Raw genomic sequence first — 15,364 nt, forward strand, 5'->3', positions numbered from 1 at the left:
ACTGGGTCAAGCAGCATCGAGTATGGCTGCTGGATGGGTGACCGCTGAGGAATCCTGTCCTTGCAAGGAGCCCGCCTGCCCGGCCATTGATGGTAGTTTGGAAGGCATCTTTAAGCTGTTGTCTGACTCCGAGGTTGTATGAGGGGACTTCGTAGATATTCTCATTGTTTCATCTTATTTCTATGGGCCGAAAGGAAATGATCATGAAAGGATAGCAGTTAAGGTTGGGGTGCCTGGGCTTTCACCAGAAGAAAGGGAAAGGAATTTTTCTGATAAAAATATATTAAAAAAACAATGTTTATAGTTTAAACTAAGTTAGAAAATATATATTTAATAATCTAATTTAAAGTTTAAATTAAGTTCCAAGTTTAGTTGAAATAATGTGATAAATAACTTTTGAGTATTTATTTTCAAAAGCAGCACCTTATCCACATAAAATTCTAGTCAATTTTCAAGTTCATTCTATAGCGGAGTGTAAATGTCAACCTTAGTCATTTATGGACAAGTTTTTATACAAATAAAACAATTGAAATCACACTAATTCACTCACATAGGATGATTAAGAAGAGCATTTGTTTTGGAAAAAAACTGGTAAAATTTTGTTTTTAGGTTGGCAACAATGTTTGACCTTGTATTCATTTATATTCACGGTAACACTCCGATTTCTAACACAGCTAGGTATTTCTCTAGTTCTTGCATTCTACATGATGTAATCATGGAGAAGTTTACTTGTGCACAACAAGTGTTAATCGACCAAGCCTCTTTGGAACATACTACAACCCTGAAGGGTTTGTCTAAGGCAAATCTATGAGGCATCTGTTCAAAGATCATCTGCAAAGCATGCCCCTGAATCAGGATGCAATAATTTTGCAATGCCTACTGTAGTAGTAAAAGGGTGACCAAAGCTCTGCCTGCTGGCTTGGAAAGGCCCCAGTGATAGCAAGGCAAGCCGACCTTAGGCACTCAGGCGATTGTCAATGCTGTCTCGAGACATGGTATTGTGGGTGGAAAAAGGGTCCTGCTCATGGATATGGTGGTTATTGCCACTCTTAAGGGAGCGAACACCAGTGAGTGGCATCAACGGGTTGTCCCCAGGGTGGTGTACTTTCTCTCCTTCTGTGGAACCTAGGTGCGGATGAACTACTTGCGTCTTTCAGTAATAGTGGCTGATTCACGCCTGGTTATGCCGATGACATTGAAATTCTTATGAGTGGCAAGTTCAATACAACAATCAACGAACTGACCAATGCAGCTCTGAACATAGTGGGAAACTGGTGTGAGGATGGGTTTTTGTATCAATCCCATCAAAGGCTGCCCTTATAAGAAGGTGTCAGTTGGAGTGTATTGGTCTATTCTTATTGTAAAACTCTTCCATCGAGTTAAAGTCTTAAATCAAGTACCTAGATGTCATCATTGATAGATCTGAATTGGGGTAACACCTGGAAAGGGTTGTCACCAGAGGGAAATGATAGACAATAGACAATAGACAATAGACAATTTATTGGCCATTAATAATTTCAATAAAATTACAATAGGCTTCGTCAAATATTAAGGCTTAAATTACTAGCCCTAATCTAAAGTTAAAAATCCTTATGAACGATCTCACAGCTAAAATATTCATTAATATTATAGAAAGGTCTATTTTTTAGCCAAGAATACAATTTATTATTAAAAACTTGACATGGTAAAGTTTTGAACAGCATAAGGTAACAAATTGAACATTTTAATGCCTAAGGTTGTATGGTAATTCATGGTTTTACCTAATCTAGCTCTATCTACATTTAACTTATCTTTTTATTTCTTGTATTATAGTGATGAACATCATTTCTTTTCAAAACCATGTGTGACTTTTTTCTTACATCTACTAATACCTCATAAATATACAGATTTATAACAGTTAAAACACCAATATTTACAAACAAAGGTTTACAATGATCTAACACAGGTGCATCCGCTAAAATTCTCACAGCCTTCTTTTGGATTACTAGCACCTGATCAATGCCTGTACCATTACCCCAAATTATTAAACCATATCTAATAATACTTTCAAAAAATGCAAAGTAGGCCATTTTTTATATACCTTTGTGATACTATTTTTTTTTAAATTACACAATAAGTAAATAACCCTAGATAATCTCTTGCATACATAATCAATGTGTTTGTTTCCAAGATAGCCTGTTGTCCACTATTATCCCCAATAACTTAACAAAAACTTCAGATTCAAATATAGGCCTATTAATATTCTTAAGAGTTATTAACATTTGTTTTGTTTTTTCTGCGTTTAAATAGAGACCATTTACATTAAACCAGTTAACAGTTTTCATTCATTGTAGTCTCTACCAAGTTGTTTAAGTAAAGCAAATTTGTGTGACTATTTAACAAAGTGGTATCATCAGCATATATAGTAGTAAAACTAGAGACATTAAAACTTAAATCATTAATAAATATAATAAACAAAACAGGACCCAACACAGATCCCTGTGGCACACCTATATTTATATCAGCCACTTGGGAATAAGCTCCATTAACCATAACAACCTGTTTTGCGATTTGCAAGATAGGACCTTAACATGTTTCAAATTCTTTGCACGAAACCCATAGAATTCCAATTTGTTCACCAATATATCAGGTCTAACACAATCAAATGCTTTGCTCAGATCACAAAGTGTGATCTGAGCCCAACAATTATTTTCCAAAGCTAAGAGAACATTATTTACAAGAGTATTTACAGCTTTAACCGTTGAACAATCAGTGCGGTAACCAAATTGACTAGAACTAAATAATTTGAGATTTTCAAAATGAATACATATTTGATGTTTAAGTAATTTCTCAATTACCTTAGACAAGATTGGTACACATGAGATAGGCCTATAATTATTCGGACAATCAAGTGAGCCATTTTTATACACAGGTACAACTTTTGAAAATTTTAAACATGTTGGAAAAAATCCCTTCCAATACACAACAATTAATAGAATATGTCAAAGGCTCAATTATATAATCAATAACAGCCTTAATTAAAAATACTACTCAATCCATACGACATCTTTTAGAATGGGAATTTTTTAGAGATAAAACACAATTTTACGAACATCATCTACAGTGACAGGACAAAAAACACACTCCTCAAATGGAGGCAATAACTTATTAAGACATTGATTTGCACTATTCACAGAAACTTTTCACTTTGGCACTGATCTCTTCAATAGCTGTCACACAGTGTGAGTTGAATTCATCAGGCAGAATATTACTGGACCCGACTGCGTAGGGTTTCCTTCCCCGATGCCTTGTTAATGATTGTCCATGCTGCTCTACATTTATTGACTGAATTTTCTATGTAATCTTCATTACTCTGTCTCTTTGCTTCTTTAATAGCCAGTCTATAGCGCCTTCTAAGAGTTCTCAGCAAGTTGAGTAAATTATCATTATTCGTTCTATTATAAATGTCATGACAACACAAAATTTGCTTTTTCATGTTCTCTAGCACTGGGGTATACCAATTTAAATTTTTGCTTTTTTAGGTTCTATTATTAGGTTTATTAATCTTTATCTCTTGCATTGGATGGCATTGATTAAAAATTTCTAAAAATGTATTATAAAACAAATCAAAAGTTTCTTCTGCTGTTAAGTTACAATTCTGAGGAGCAATAAAATTCCAGTCTACCTTACTTAAACAGTATTTAAAAAACCCCTCCAGGTTCACAGTTGTATACCTTCTTGCAAATTGAATCGAAGGCCTACTTGAATTTATCTTTACCGGGGGCCATCAGTCTTCTTATTGATAGGCCTATTCTCCGCCAACCAAACCATAATTTGAATAGCCTTATGATCTGACAACAAAGGTTCAAAAATATGCAGCTCGTAATTTTTAGGGCAGAGGTCAGTAATAACATTGTCCAAACAGGCTTCCTCCACGAGTAGGCAAATTATTTTACACAAAACAAATTATATTGCCGGAGACAGTTCAAAAAAGTCATTTACACTAGGTTTTGAGGTGTTTTCGGATATCAAAGTCAGCATTAATATCTCCACAAATTATTACTTTACATTTAGGCCTAAGTCTGATTAAAAATCTCAGAAGTTGATCCAACTTGTCCAGAAAGACATTTACTTTACCTTCAGGGGAACGGTACAGAGAAATAATAATGACATTTAATTCAATCAGCCTGATAGCACACACCTCAAAATGTAATTCTTCACAAAAATTTATTTACGTTCAATTTCTCAGTGACAAATTTATTAGATAAAAGTATACTTACTCCTCCTCTTATATGTGTCACACGGCAGTATGCACTACCAACCAAATAGTCATCGGGTACACTTATAAATGGTCCTTGATGCAATGCAGACATGTGATATGTGAGTCTTGACGACTTAAGTTGAGGCTTCTGAATTGGTTTTATGTCTCTGTGGTTTGCCTGCATTATTGTTTGGGCTGTCATCTGGTGGCAAACATTAGAGGTCAGCACGGTAGTACTAGTCTAGCTAGCATCCAAAGCATGGTATGGCTTGCCTTGCCATCACTGGGGCCTTTCAAAGTGTGCCAGGTGCAGCTCTAAATTACTGTCTCAACCTTGCCCCCTTTGAACATTGCCATTCAGGCTATGTCAGGAGGAGTGCGTACTGTTTTCAGGAGGTAGGGCTGTGTTAAGCCTTGGGCTGCAACACTGGGTACTAATAAATTAGCATCCTGATTCAGGGGGTTGCTTTGCACATAATCTCTGATTTGATAACTTTGATAAACCCTTCAAGATTGTGATACCTTCTAGTGAGGCTTAGTTGGAGTGAAACCTTTTCCACCAGTGGGGCTTGAATGGTGTACGAATGTCTCTTAGGCAAAAAGTGGTGTAGGTGCAGGGATTGTGGGAGTGAGGCCATACAGGGAGCTAGTGATTCTTAGGAGTCCTTATCCCACAGGTTTCCAGGGAGAAGTTACAGCAATTATGGAGGGTGCTTTTTATAATCTTTGTCTGCAATATAGGAATAAGATGATTAGCATTTTCACACATAGCCAGGCAGTATTAAAAGCATTGGACTCTTGTGTGTTCAACTTTAAACTTGTTTAGATTGTTTTCAAGTCACCTCTTCTCTTGGCATAATTAACAATGTGACCGTTTGTAACGTTCCTGATCCTAAGGGGGTTGTCTCTGGGAACTTGGATTCAGTGCCCAACATGATGGAGCCTTAACCATTCTGTGGCATTTCTGGGTGTGAATCCTTTGGAGCTGCCTCGTAGTGGATTCACACTGAACGTGACAGAAGGTGGAGACTGATCATCTCTCCTTAGGTAGATTGGTTCTTCTCAGGTTGTGGGTCTAATTACGGGACATGGTCACCTGAGGAAGCATCTTCACAGAGTCGGTCTTTTCTAGGAGGATCTGCTCTGTAGATTGTGTGACGGACAGGAGGAAACTGATGAACAACTGCTCTTCGATCGTCCTGCCATAGCAAGGATGTGCAACACCATCTTTGGTTGTGGACCTTATCGGTTGTTTTCTGCGATTTGTAGAACTACCGAAACTGTAAACTGGCTAGCCTTGTGGTATACTTTCAGGGTGTGCAAAAGGCCCTTGAGGCTTAAGTGTATGGCAATAGGCCTAAGAAGAAGAAATCGAGCCATGTTTTTACATGTAAATTTACAATCTTATAACAATTTTTTTCTTGAAAGGTTTCAAGACTATGGAGTTTCTAAATGTTTGAAAGTGGTAAGATTATATTGAAATGCCAACATTGAGAGTTATTGTCTCATCAGTGTTGTACATATTAAACATCTAAACTGATAATGCATCTACAGTTTGATTTTAAAAATGATGGCTACATGTGAAATCCACCTTTTTCTACTGAGCCAGAATTGATATTAGAATACTCAGTTTGACTACAAAGTGGGGTAAGGGTTAATGTTGAGAGATGTAGAATAGTTTTCAGGTTTCAGCTCTGGTAGTTAACTTGTTACTTATTTATAGTTCTTAATTTATGTCACAATTCTTCGATAGAGCAGTGCAATGGTTAGTGTCAGGTGGTGTAGAATAGACTGTTCATGTAAGCTGTGGCAGTGAACCGGTTAAAGATTTTCTGCCTATTCTTTTAAAATTATGTGAATACAATAATGACAAATAAATGATTATTTAATCTATTTACTTAACAGATACACAGTGGAATTGCCCCAAACACTGCAAGTCCAGAAGATATTAGTTTTATACTTTGTACAGGTTAAAAGCTTATATAAATTGAATAGGAGCTTTATAATCCTTCGAATGACCTTGTCATGTTACTGGGCTCACAGAGCAACAGCTGTCTTCCTTAAAACTGCAATGAAATTGTTTACTTTTTCATAAAGAACAATATTCTAGATTTAATAAGCTAGAAAGAATATTAAAGTTTGTTTATGATATAAGTTAAGGCTATACCTTCATTTAAGGCTTAAAAAATGCTCACATATTGTTTCCTGCTTCCATATCTTATTAAGAGTGGCTATCTTGAATTTAGCTTCATAATAACAATTTAAAATTAAAATACTTTACGCCTTATTTTTAGTTATGGAAGAGTCATGGAAGATATTCTCAAGATATAATTAATGCTCGTACATTCACCTTTTGTATTTTAAATATTTTCATTAGTTGTTCAGAACAATTTTGAATTTTTTATCTCATTTAGATATTTAAAAACTAAATATTTTACAAGAAAAACTATTAAGCGCATTTTTTTTTTTCAAATTTTCATTTTAGATCAAAAATAGCAGCACAAAATTGTTTGAGGTTCAACATCTTTCCTATGAGGTCAACCTCAGGATCATCTCACTACAGTCGGCTCTTAATCAATTTTTTGCAGCTAGTGCAAACTGTTTCATTATTGGAGTGATAGAACTTTCCTTAGGGAAATCACTAACTTTGGGTCTTAGAGTATTCATTTGAGATTGCAACAATATTAGTTACGCTGAGTTGTATTTCATTTAATTGCAGCAACTGTCAGGATAGAAATAAACAAACTACTTCTGCCTCACCTTGCAACAGTTGTAGATGGACAAAGAAAGTTTTTTATTACTTTAGATTACATTGAACGTTTTGGGTGGCATTCATTAGGAGCTAATTTCATTATTTCAAATATTAATTTGTGATGAAATATGTCATTGTTTCGGTGATTGATATGTTGTATATTTCGTTATTTATTGAAAATTAATATTCACTACGCAGATATAACGATTTATAAGAATGTAGTATGTATATCATTTCCGAATGTATAGTGTAAGCAGAACCTAAGTTACATAACGCATGCATAAAATGAAACAAAACTTTATGTAACTGTAAATATTTTTCATTGTTGATTTACGCTCTTTAAAAAATCAATTCCATAGAGTTTAATATTAACCCAGAATTATAAAAACTTATCACTAAGCTCAATCAACAGACCAGCTGTGAGATTGTACTTGTCACTATCACAGCTATCAGGTCAAATAGGGTAGAATACAACAAGTACAGAGACAAAAGAACATTTCTGACTAATTTTCTTATTGCATCTTTTTTGGTATTGTTTGTCTTCTTGAAAAACAAAGTATCCAGTGGCAAATGGTGAGATGAATCAGATGAAACAGCACAAAATGATAACCCTTTAATGGTTATTCGGGAAGTAAAGTCCGATTTTACAGATTTTTCAAAACATACCTTCTATCCCCTACATCTTTTTATATTTTCTACATGGTTTCCATATTTTGTTTAATGTTCTACAGGCTTTTGTATATTAAAGTCACATAAGTCTACAGCCTTTGTGGATATACTAAATTCAGTTGCATAGTTCACAATGTCATCTGTGGTGAAGCTTTCTTTCAGATAAAAGTAACAAGTAAAAATTGCTAAACATCAAGTCTAGATTGTACAGTGGTACAGAACTGATAATCACTCAGTTCTCTTTTAGTTATCTGTTATATTGGGATAGAGCTTTTCCAGTAACAAAAAAAAAAAAAAAAAAAAAAAAATTACCAGACATCAGAAGGCCATGTTGCCTGTTAAAATTCTGTATTGCACATTAAAATTTTGTCCTTGTGGAAAAATACATAAGTGACTGTTGAATTGAAAACAACTTTCTTCATAAAAGTATATAGTCTGTACATTGAATAGTGTCATATTGATAAAATGTGTATTTTATATGTATAATAACACAACACTAATTAAAAAAACACAGATTACACCTAATTAACAGATTTTTCTTTCTGAAACTAATATTTCCTATTTAATCAATAAATTCTGAAAACTCATACAAAGGTTTAGCAATACAATATTCTTTGAGGTGTCTTTTGAATTTTTTAAAGCACTTTTCATTTTGAATTACAGAACTATATTTAATATTCTCTCTTGCTGCATAAACTTGTATAGTAAGACTTCATGTTTATCCTAAAACAAGATTAACTAAATTTGCATGTTGAGATTGTCTCCTTGGTCTTGGTCTTGAGACTTGATTGGTGATCTCAAGTGATACCATAATCTAGGCTCATATGAGAAACCCATGCCTTGGTCGCTGTGATTCCATTACCGGACATGCACCATCATACAACACATTGTTGTCTATGTAAAAATGAGGTTTCAAGCAAAATTTAAAGTGAACAAATGAAGTCTTTCTCGAGATGTCTTGTCACATAATGTACTCCTATTTTTGTTCATTAAATTAGGTATCATAGCAGTGATCAAATAATAAAAGTTCGGTGAGCTAAGGAGAGTATTACAGTGCAAGAGTACACTAAAATCATATCTTGTCACTGGAGTTTTTATTAACATCGACTTTCCACTCTTTTTCTTTTTACTCCATGAATAAAAATCACATGTTGAAATCTCATGTCATACCCGTAAGATCAATGTAAAAATGTTTGCTAACGCTCAGCCAAATCCCATGGAGTGAAATGCATCATCATTGAACTCAGTGTTGCCAATATATAATGTAGCTTCATGCAAAATTTCAAGACTATTGGTCAATTCGTTTTCGAGATATCGTTTGGACAGGCAGACGGATAGACAGAAATGAAAGATAATCATCACTTGTAATCATTATCTCACATTATCATTCACACTTTCAAAAAAATCATAACTTTGTTCTTTATAAACATAGAGGAAAAATAAAAATTGTTCTGGCATGCTTATACGCTTGCCTGATCTTTTTGTCATAAAAAAGTTCTTGTATCTCGACCATATGACAAAAAGATCAGGCAAGCGTATAAGCATGCCAGAACAATTTTTATTTTTCCTCTATGTTTATAAAGAACAAAGTTATGATTTTTTTTGAAAGTGTGAACGGTTAGCATAATGAAATGAAATTCAATATCAAGCTGGCCAATGAACTTAGTTGAGTGTGCTTGATCCATATTAGAGATGTAGCCTCGAAAAGTGTTTGATAAATATATATACAATAATAAACCTTATTAACACTTTTTTATTTTTGTGCAATGTACATTTGAATGTATTCCTAGAATTTGAAATGTACATTGTACAAAAATAAAAAAAGATCAAAAAAGTGTTGATAAGGTTTATTATTGTACATAATATAAACTTAGTTGAGATATTTATAAGATCAATTTTTGGTTTATAAGACCAAGTTTCGACTAGTTTTGGCTTTTTTTTGGAACAGTTATCGTTTCCACAAGCCGCTTTATATAGCATATATATAAAATTCCAATAAATATTGAATCACAAAAATGTGCAATTCATGTTGAAAGCCGGTGCTTTGTCGCACAATATTCATTATTGAAGACTTTAGTTTCGGAATAATCCTCGTATGTATTAAACCATTTGTGAGACCAGTTATTAGCAAGACAGATTTGGGACACTTAATTTGTTTGTACAAAACGTTACATAAAAGTACAAAAAGAGCAAAACATACATATGTAATTTCTTACGATTATTTATGGAAAGCGTTTTTAAACTAAAGATTCAAATAAGTTTTGTCAAAGGAAGAAAAGTTGTACAACTAAATACGTTAGCAAAGTAATGTAAGCTTGTGTTTTCGGAGCTGCTTATGGAAGTGTAGTGTGTGTTGCACTGATGCTTATGTTCCATTCATACATGCATTCATTCAACCATTCACACTCACATTTATGAGCACTTTGATGTGGTGCTCCAACTCTCACATGAAATAGATATAATTTGTAGAGAGTATTTTACTGCTCATTGGGCCAAACACAGAAATGAAGCCACCTGAACATAATCAAAACACATCCTTTACATTATAATAACAACCCCTTGCAGTCTTGCCCACAGGTTGAGGTAGGTTTCAACTTTGCTATATATTACATACAGGCTGTTGCTGATGTGCTATATCCTTTGTTATAGGTGTTACTTGCTTATAAGAATAAGTTCATATCCTGAATTATAAATATATTTTTCAACTTCTCAAGTTTTAAACGTCACCAATTTTGAATAGTTTGCATTATAAACAGTAATCAGTGAAGATAAAAGTGGTCAAGATCTTCCAGCTACATGACAAGATTCTGAGAATTTTGTTTTGATTCCATCATTCCAAACCTCCTACTAATAGGTATTAATGAATGAAAATATTTAGTTCATCCTTGGTTAAGTTCTCATTTGTTTCATTAACATTTTTTCAGTTATTCAATGAACTTTTCTAACTTTTCCCATTCAAAGTGAAATATAAATTTTTATCATCAGTATCTCTACAGGTTTCATACCTTGCGAATGTTTAACAGTTTTCGACGATACACCATTCAAAAATTAAAAAAATATGAACAAAACTTTCAAAAGACTTGTTATTTAGGGATGTAAAATACCCAGATATTTATAAATAAGGGTAAATACCCTATTATCATAAATACCCCTGTATTTTAAATTTTAATACAAATTCCCGACTTGCAGTAAATAGAACCTTGGGACATGTATGGAAACTCATTTTGCAGAGTTGTTAAACCACTAGAAAGTTATTGAGATTAATAGTAACTAATATTGGGACTTAGCACATAGGTTAAATAATTAAGAAATAGAATTAAGTAGGTGAAAAACAACTGGGAAAGTTCAGAAAAATCGCTATAGAAATAAACAATGCATTTTGATTATTTAGAGGAACATGAATGCACTTTATCTATTGTGTAATAAAAAAATAAAACTTAAAAATCAACAACACTTGTACAAATTATTATTATTAGTCCTTTTCTTACTCTGAAGTAGTAATCTCTTTTCCCACATCTTAGTGGTTTTTCCATGATAAAAAATGAAGCTTTTATTAAAGTAAATGAAAGTTTTTATTATAAATAAGAGCCAATTGTAGTTAGCTAGTTGACCGTACATTAACAAAACCTATCATTCGAGTAGTTGGAAAATTTGTTCTGACTGTCTATCTACGCAATATCTTGAGAACGAATTGACCTATGTTTTATTGATAACTATGATAGTGATAATAAAATCATCGTAGGATAAGTTTTTGACTGAAGATCAATAGCGAGGTCAAAATATTTCAAGATTTGAATTGTGTTGGCAAATTTTTAGTTCAGTTTGAACCGGAAGACTTTGATGATACAACAAAATTGTGTGTGCTCGTATGAGTACACAGATTTGGTGTGAATGCACAATGCACATGTGATGTAAGTCTGCTGAGTTGTTCAGATCTACACGGATAATTATTTATTCGTCAATAGTGCTTACGTTTTGACATATTAAAATTTATCAGATGTTGTGTACCTTACAAATAAATTTTTTTATTTAACTCATCTTTTTACGTATTTGGAAAAACAGCAAAAAAAAAAGATTTTAGTATTGAACTTATGTTGACGACTATTAAGATATTTTTGTTAAAGAAATCAACGAAAGTTAATGTGTGAATTATATTGTTTGTTTTGCTTTTGACACATGTTCTATTTGATTATACAAAAAAAAAAAAAAAAAAAAAATATTCCTTTAGTGAAGAATACATTTCATAAGAATTACAAATTTATTTTTGTTGTTACCTTTTCACACAACAACGACGGCTGGACAATTTTCACAAAATTCAAGAAACAAGTTTTTAGGAAGAGGTTGTAAATTCTTTCGGTTCTTGGGGCGCATGGAAGTGAGATCTGCCACTGCTTAAACATTAGCTTAGGGTTTCATATAAATTTCATAAATACGCCCGTGAGTACTTAAAAGTGCTTTTTAACCAATCGCGGTTTGAGATTCCTGAAAACCTTATAAGTTTGCATTACCCAAATTGTGAAATTTTGAACAATCCACGATTACATTCACGTATTAATTTATTACAAACTATACAATATACATATTGATAATTGAATATTGCTAAGCCTTTATATAGCAGTAGTCAACTAACTATACTATGTGTTGTTAACCCTTATAGTGCCAGATTCATATCTAGACTGTGAGGAACACCTAAATAGTCAAGTAGCATGAGACTGTGGTACTCAAGGTGTTAAATATAGAGATTAGTCTATGTTATAATCCATGCTTACTAAGAAAAATTTCAAAAATCTTATAACCTAACTTAAGAAATCCGCGTATATCCTACTTGTGCTACTTTTCATGAGAACTTTCACCACATTGAGATAAAAAATAAATATTTAAATACAATAATGTTTAAACATAAAAACTATCATTATAGTCTCACTTCAGTCTAAGCATACGTATGCTCTTATGACAACTTTTTTGCATTGCCAGTCGGGAGAAACGCAGAAAACCGCGAGTAGAGGGGTGATCAAATATTCCAGAATTGTATTTTTATACATTTATTCATGCAACATACATGTTATTTGAATGAATCTCCTTCAAATTACTCCCCTTGGGAAGCCACATTCTTCTTCCACCGATGTTTCCATTGATCATAGGCCTTAGCAAACTCTTCTTTTGTATTGGTTTTTAGCAGCTCCGTTGATTTTTCTTTAATGTCATCAACTGTTTGAAATTTTCGTTCTGTCAGGGGCCTCTTAAGCTTCGGGAAAAGAAATAAATCGGCCTGAGCTAGGTCAGGTGAGTAGGGGGGGGGGGGGTCTGAGGGATGACGGCCATTGCGTTTTTGCATAAAACTCACGGATGACTGCATAGTTAACAGGAGCGTTGTCATGGTGAAGGACCCAATCACCACTTTGCCACAGCTCAGGTCTCTTTCTTCTCAGCATTATCCAATTGTCTGAGGGTTTTAAGATAAACAAAACGATTAACTTTCCGACCTTGTGGAAGGAATTCATTATAGGCAACACCTTTTCAGTCAAAGAAAACAGTACGCGTGACCTTTACATTTGATTTGACTTCTTGGATCTTGGAGAGCCTTTTGATGTCCATTGTGATTATTGGGCTTTTTTCCACGTCATAACCAGAAACCCACGTTTCGTCTCCCGTAATGACATGTTACAAGGAGCTCTCGTCGTCATTTGCCATTCCATGAAGTTCCTCAGAAACCTGAATTCGGCGTTGTCTGTGGTCAACAATTTTGGAACAAATATTGCAACACGACGCATTTAAAGTTTTCCAATTAAAATTTCTTGACATGAACAAAATGAAATATTACACTCTTCTGTCATTTCACGGATTGTTAGTTGACGGTCTGATCGTACGAGAGCGTTCACTTTAGCAACATTCATCGTTGATTGATGTTGAAGGGCGTCCGGAACGAGCATCATCCCCTGTGTATGTTCGGCCATATTTAAACTTCTTGCACTACTGATGACACGATTGGGTTAAACATTCTTCACCAAAAGCCTCTTGTAACACAAAGAAAGTTACAGTAGAAGTTTTGTTCAGTTTCACACAAACACGTTGATCTTCTTATAATGTATATAGTAATTCATACAACATAACCTAAAATGACACCAGTCAAAATTTTATTTACGTTTTGAATCTCTCAACCATGGATATTGAAATAATACATACCTGATATGTCCACTTCTGTTTAAAAAATATTGTAGGGCTCCATCATACTACACATCACAAATGCTTTTACTAAGATAGCTATGGCACGGATTGTGAAAATTGCGTGTAAAGCCGTGGGTAACTACCAGTATTTAAGTAAAGTTAAAAGTATATTTTGATTAATTAAAAGCAGGAATCATATTAACCAAAAATACTTATTTTCGTTAGACCAATCGATTGTTTCAATGTTGGAAAACAGGAGGGAGTGACAAAATTCTTCTTTTTTATCTCTTTTAAGCCTCAGCTTTTTAAGCTGTGCGGGCTTTGATGTACGCTATATCCATTGTTATTAAACTGATATTTATTCGCAAAGTACACTATTTATCGTGTCTATGCCTGATTGAACCTCCCCGATATTTGAACCCGTGATCTCCCAGCTAGAGAACCGAGACTGATACTATTAGTCTACAGAGGAGGACGACAACATTCTTGCAGTACTGAAGTCTGCAAACTGATTACATAGTACTAAAGTAACTTACTACTGTTGGGTCTAGCAACCAAGTGGTATATGCCAAATTTTAGTGTCCACTTTTAACTGTAACCGTGCTATATAAAAAGTCGTTTCATATGTTTGAAGGGGTTATTTTTGGTTCAATAACAATCCTTTGGAAACCCTAGATACCTATTAATAGGGCTCTTAGCTAACGTAAATTCCCTCTCAGGCACTCGGAATGGAATAACGAATTTCAATGTGTAATATGCAAGGAAAAACTCTTGTCAAATCTTAACGTTAGTGTATTGTTTAATCCATTTTAAAATAAAAAAAAACTGACAAAAAGACCCTTATAAAATGTTTAATCAAAGTACGGCCATAAATAAAAAAATGCACAGTTATAGCTATTACTTTATGATCTGCATTCTTGTACGTTATATTTCAGATTTATCACAACACAAAATTCTTCTTCTTCTGTTTATCCATTATTCTGCTAGAAAGTTCTTAAAGAATAAGTTTTAAAAATGTATTTAAGTCCGCTTCTATGAATTGGTCAAGTACGGATTTAAGGGAGGAGGATTGCAGAAGTCAAGACCACCTCTCCAAATAACTTTTAACTTTAAAGTAAAAAGTAAATAGGAGTTTAATTTGAAAGATAAAGAAGTTAAAGATACGTTACAACAACAAAATTGTAATTACATGTTTAGTAATAGTGTAAGAGGCGAGAACCAAGTTGCACAGCATATGGGTAGCCTGTTGTGTCTTGAAATCGATAGATGAGTTGTATCTTAGATTTGAAATTTATTTAGGCGTTTCACTGTTGGTTTTACAGCTAAAAAATATCATCCGAGAAAACATTTTAATGTTTTAACCCTTTTGATACCCTTCCATTTCGACCTCCACTAAAACTACGCTTCTGACGGTCAGTTTCTTTCCTAGGGAAAGTTCCTATATCGATATGAGGAAAAGTCAGATTGTGTGCTTATACAATGCAAATTAGCTGTCGGCTTCTACATTTTAATAAACAATGAAAAAATTAGATAATTCT

General features: G+C 33.7%; 1 protein-coding gene across 2 annotated transcripts in view; it reads left to right on the forward strand.

Annotated features, from left to right (window-relative positions):
* LOC124361786 (oxysterol-binding protein-related protein 1-like) overlaps nucleotides 1–15,364 on the forward strand; it is a 140,004-nt gene that overhangs the window by 51,142 nt on the left and 73,498 nt on the right. The gene's annotated exons all lie outside the window — the stretch shown is intronic.

The sequence above is a fragment of the Homalodisca vitripennis genome, chromosome 5 (genome assembly GCF_021130785.1).
Source record: "Homalodisca vitripennis isolate AUS2020 chromosome 5, UT_GWSS_2.1, whole genome shotgun sequence".
Taxonomy (NCBI): domain Eukaryota; kingdom Metazoa; phylum Arthropoda; class Insecta; order Hemiptera; family Cicadellidae; genus Homalodisca; species Homalodisca vitripennis.